This window comes from Prunus mume, linkage group LG8, assembly GCF_029339155.1.
Source record: "Prunus mume cultivar Tortuosa linkage group LG8, ASM2933915v1, whole genome shotgun sequence".
Taxonomy (NCBI): domain Eukaryota; kingdom Viridiplantae; phylum Streptophyta; class Magnoliopsida; order Rosales; family Rosaceae; genus Prunus; species Prunus mume.
This window is the reverse complement of record NC_142705.1, coordinates 22,707,864-22,713,291: the sequence shown is the minus strand read 5'-3', so window position 1 is coordinate 22,713,291 and position 5,428 is coordinate 22,707,864.

The following is a 5,428-nucleotide window of genomic DNA, read 5'->3' as shown; positions in this document are numbered from 1 at the left end:
TGAGATGTTTTTACGCTCACATGGCCAAAGACAAACCCAATGCAAGCCATCAGAAAAACCAAAGGATATTGGCGCGAGCAGGAGAAAAGGCAGCCTTCAGACCAGCCAAAGTTACCTATCTCCTTCATTTACTAGATCTTGCCATGAAATAGGAGTCGAAAAGAGGAGAGATGATAGCCAAAAATAAGAAATCACCACTGGAATGGCTGCGAGAAAACTTCTAACTTCCCAAAAATATGGTCTCTATGTATTGGGCAGAGGAGAATTTCACAAAATGGGATGGATTGAAGGGAGAGAATAGAAATGGAAGTGGAGACTTGGCAAAATTGGAGAGAACCCATTAGGGTTTCTTGGAAAGGATGAGCTTTCAACGGTTATAAAAGAAGGTGCCTCCTACCCATTAAACCCAACCAGAGCAATCGAGCAAGCTTATTCTCTAACTGTTAACATCAAGCCCAAGTGCCTCATCTTCTATCTCCTTCTTTTTATCCTAAGCAACACACATCTGGGGAGCAAGCTTTATCTCTCCTCCCTGAAGCCTCTGCAATTTTGAGCTATATTCATCCATCTCCTCCCTTTTTCTCTTTTGTTAAAACACTCTAGAGCTTGACAGATTTTTCGTCAAGCTGCCGGAAACTACTCAACACACCCAACATACCCCCATCTCTCTCCCTCTTCAACCAACCCTCTTAGAATCCATTCCCCCTTGTCTTAAAACCCTTGTTTCTCATAGAAATTCACAGCCCTCTCCCTATAAGCAACTGTTATTTTTGCTGGTGAGGATAATCAGGGTGCTTCCTAAGGTTTCACTACCCTTTCGAAGCATTCTTGGGGTCTGATTCTTGAACTCAAACACAGGATGTAATTTCACCCATTTGCTCCTTACGGCAGCCCAAACCCATTAGTGAGGCTACTAGAACAAAAAGACCCCTACAATATTATATTATATATATATATATAACCATTAGATTTTTGACCATTATATAATATATTATATATTATATATAAGAGGCCAGGCCAGTACCTGGTATCAGAGCCTAAAGTCCCTAGAAGAGTTGTTAGTTTGAAGGTTTTTTGTCAAGTTTTCTTTACTCACTAGTCATCGAGTTGTCTAGCTGTCGGATAGGCTCGTTGGCCGTTGCCAGAGAGGCGTAAGGCGTTGAAGAGACCTAGGCAGGGACTAGCAATCTTGAATTAGGAGGAGAACAGAAGGAAAGCATAAAACCTAGACTTTTAAAATGGCAAGCCTCAGAAGAATCTTGTCTACCCGTTCTTCTAGAGATGCAGGCACTAGTAGCAGTCCTGGCCATAGAACCCTAAGGGTGAAAAACTCTCAAGAAATAACCATGCGGGACATAGAAAAAGAGTTGTCCAACTGGGATATACCCAGAGTACCTATCGATGATATCTACTATAAAGGGTCTTTCAAATTTAGATCTGATTATGCAATAAAAACGGTTGAGAAAACCATATCTGTCATTGATAAAAATGACAGTTTTCAGCTATTTACTTAGAGTCAAATCGACAAACATCTGGATAGAAAATATAACTATTTGCACATAGGCTTGGTGCAGGTAGCGGTGAAACCACTTACCAGAACAGGATTGCCCAGTTCAATCTTTCTATGTGTAAAAGATGGAAGACATAGAAAGTTCACAGATTTCTTGTTAGGAATAGTTGAGTCAACCTTAGGGGAAGGCCCAATATATTTTAATTGTTTTCCCAACTTTTCTGTTGCACTTTCTAATATAAATGTCTTAAAAACTTTAACGTTGAATATTCAAACTCAGGGTTATGATATGGACCCAGGATCCTAAAATCTAGCAATTATTTACAGGGTTTCATATAAGGTTATGAACACTGTCTGTCCCAAAGCTAAAGAATTAGACAGTAAATGTGAAACTACCTTGTTCCAAACCAATCTTGAAAAGTCAAACGTGGCAGTCCCAAAAATGATAAAGTGGAGTGATATAACTCTGCTAGAAAAATGGATATTGGATGAAGTAGCTCCAAAAAGGCCCCTTGAAAATCAGGAGCCTACACGGGTCTCGCAATTTGCTGATGGAGAGGTAGAAATACAATTTTCTAGTGCTAGAAGAACTAGAATTGATTTGGCACCCTCTAGATCTAACATTGAACCACACAGATCGAGTAACTCCTCTGATAGAGCTTATGACCTAGAACATGAAAGAATGGTTCTAGAAAGATTTAGGAGAACTCAAGAACAAATACAGAGGCGAGCCTATAGGTTCGAACAAACCATTCCAGACTTAGGTTTCAGAAGAAATCCTCCTCAACCTGAACTGACATTTTTAGATGTAGAATTTGAAATAAATATGATAATTTTTTTTGAAATAGAACACGAAAAGGTTAAAAGAGATTATCTGAGTATTGAAAATGTTGATAAAAGAATTTGGTTTGAAACAACCTTTAGGAAGGAAAGGCAAGACCATCTCTGGAAAGCCCACACCGCTTTCATAAAAGAAAAGAAATTCAACTGTTTTTTCTTTGCGTGGTTAGATTGATGTGCTAAAAAGTATGGCATCCTTGAATATAGGAAAAATATAGAAATGATAGGAAGCCCCTTATCGACTTATACTTCCAAAGATGGGAAGTCAGTCAAAGCCATACATCCACCTAAAATGGTGATTAAACAAAAGGATGTAATTGCAGCTCCCTACAAAGAAACCACTTTCCTTGAAGATAGTGCCAATAATTTTCACACAGCTAGTAAGGAAGATGTAGGTGCTGTCATTCAGCAAAATAACTACACCAACCTGTTTCCGCAATCTTTAGGAAAGCAAGTTACTAGGATGGAAATATCTGTTTCAATGGGGGAACAGAAATCCGAACCAGGACCCTCAGAAACCAAAAGAAATAAAGAAGTAAGTTAAGCGTTCTTTAAACCACCTCCTGCCTTAGATGATAAAAATTTTAAGATGGGAAGGACCTTATCTGAAGATGAAAACTTTGTTGACGTCTTGGCCAAAAAGTTATCAGGGTTAAATTTGTCAGATAAAGGAAAGGGTCCTCAAGTGTTAGTTCTCACTGAAGGAGAAATAGATAACCTGGAAACAATGTTTAAGGAAGAACAACCTAAAATTAATAGGTTAATGACTGAAAAGAGGTTTACTCAAACTGCTAAGACTAAAAACTACTACCCTAGACCCACACCAGTTGATTTATAGTTTCAGGAAGACGGAATGTGGAATTCCGCTCAATATGACGGAAGCTCTATAGTTGAATGGAATATTGATGGTTTAACAGAATATCAGATCATTAATGCAATGAAACATATGATGATGTACGCTACAGCCTCTAAGATAAAAGGAAACGGAGATAGAAGGGTAGCTGAAGCTATCATTGCAGGTTTTGTCGGTCAGTTGAAAGGGTGGTGGGATTTCCACCTGAGCGATTCGGCTAGAACCTAGATCTTAAATGCTCAAGTGGCCATTGGCCAGCATAATGTGCAAGATCCAGCAACTGGAGTCATTAATAGTGAAAACATTTACCAGGAAGATGCGATAAATTCACTGATTTACACCATCACTCTACATTTTGTAGGAAATACAGAATTGCAGCATGATAGGTCTAGAGAACTCCTAATGAATCTTAAATGTCCAACCCTGTCCTATTTTAGATGGTATAAGGATGTATTTTATTCTAAGGTGTTTACAAGACAAGACTGTAATGCTGATTTTTGGAATGAGAAATTTCTTTCTGGATTACCAATTCTATTCGCTGAAAAGGTTAGGAATATAATTAAAGATAAAAATGGTGGTGTTATTCCTTATGGGTCATATACCTATGGGGAATTATCCTCTGAGATCTGAGCAAAAGGATTAGCTCTTTGCACAGACATGAAATTAAAGAAACAGCTTGATAAGCTAAAAACCCTAGGAAGAAAAGAATTAGGAGACTTCTATGAACAATTTGGTTTTGAACCAGTGAAATCCTATTCACATAAACCACATAAAAAGGGAAAGAAATTTTAGGGGGCGTAGGACTAAGAAATATGAAAAATACGAGTCTAAGTCTAAGCCTAAGAAACCGTATAGGACCTTTAAGAAGAAGAAATACACATAGGAAACTAATAAGAAGGCTAGTAAAGGAAAGAAAGGTACGGTCCCAACATGCTACAAGTGTGGAAAATTCGGACACTATAAATCCAAATGTAAAATGAAGGATAAAATCAATAACTTGAGCATTAGCGAAGAACTTAAGCACAACTTTGCCAAATAATGCTTAATTCCTCTGATTCTGACCAAGATAGTGATAACAAACTAGCTCAGCTCGAAAATGAAGAATTATTTGAATATGATACTAAAACTAGTTCAAATAGTGAAAATGAGTGCGCCTATCAAGTCAACAATCTCAAAATATGTGTCTTAACCAAAGAAGAAAGTCTGATAATAGACTTAATTGAAAAAATAGAGGATCCAGATAAAAAGAAAGAAGCGCTAGAAAGCTACATCTCACTAGCTAGAGCAGGACCAAGTAACCCGCAGCCAGTTATAACTAATGTAAGGCGACCAGTTGAAAACTACAACTTTAATACTATAGTAAACATGATGAATGATAAAATTCACAAGAAAGAACCTACTCTCAATGATCTTCAGTGCGAAGTTCATGATGTGAAAGAAGAACTTAGAGAGTTAAAGAATAGGTTAGAATTCTAGAACTTTATCACCCTTTTTCGGAGAAAGATACAGAAGAAAAATTAGAGCAATTAGAATTTGAAACTCTAATGGAAAATTTTCAAGAACCTGTGAGAAAATAGAACCTGTGAGAAAAGAATCCCTAAAAGAAGAACAGGTTAATACCATGAAATTTGTTAATAGCATAGATAGAGTGATAGCTCAAAAATGGTATGCGATGATAATTATTGTGACTGATAGAACCTATACATTTACAGTTGTAGGGCTAATAGATACAGGAGCCGATCTTAACTGTATAAATGAGGGAGTGGTACCTACTAGGTATTTTAAGAAAACTACCTAGGTTCTACATACAGCCGTGAATAGCCAAAAAATGGGAATTCAATTTAAGTTGTCTAACGCTGCTGTGCTCAATCAAGGTATTTGTTTTGAAACTCCTTTTGTTCTGGTGAAAGGATTAAACCAATCTCTTATATTAGGAACACCATTCATTAATATGCTTTATCCTTTTTCTGTTTCTGAAGAGGGAATTAGAACTGAGGTAGAAGGTCAACCTATAATCTTTAGGTTTTCTCAACCACCCAAGCATAAGTATATTAATGAAATTCAAGAAAAAATAAAAACGAAAGAAAGCTATTTATATCATTTGAAAGAAGAAATGTAGCATAAGAGAATAGAAGAGCATCTGCAAAATAGCAAGATAAAAGAGAAAATTGATGAAATCCAAAAGATGTTCAAAAGTCAAGTTCATGCTGAAATACCCAATGCCT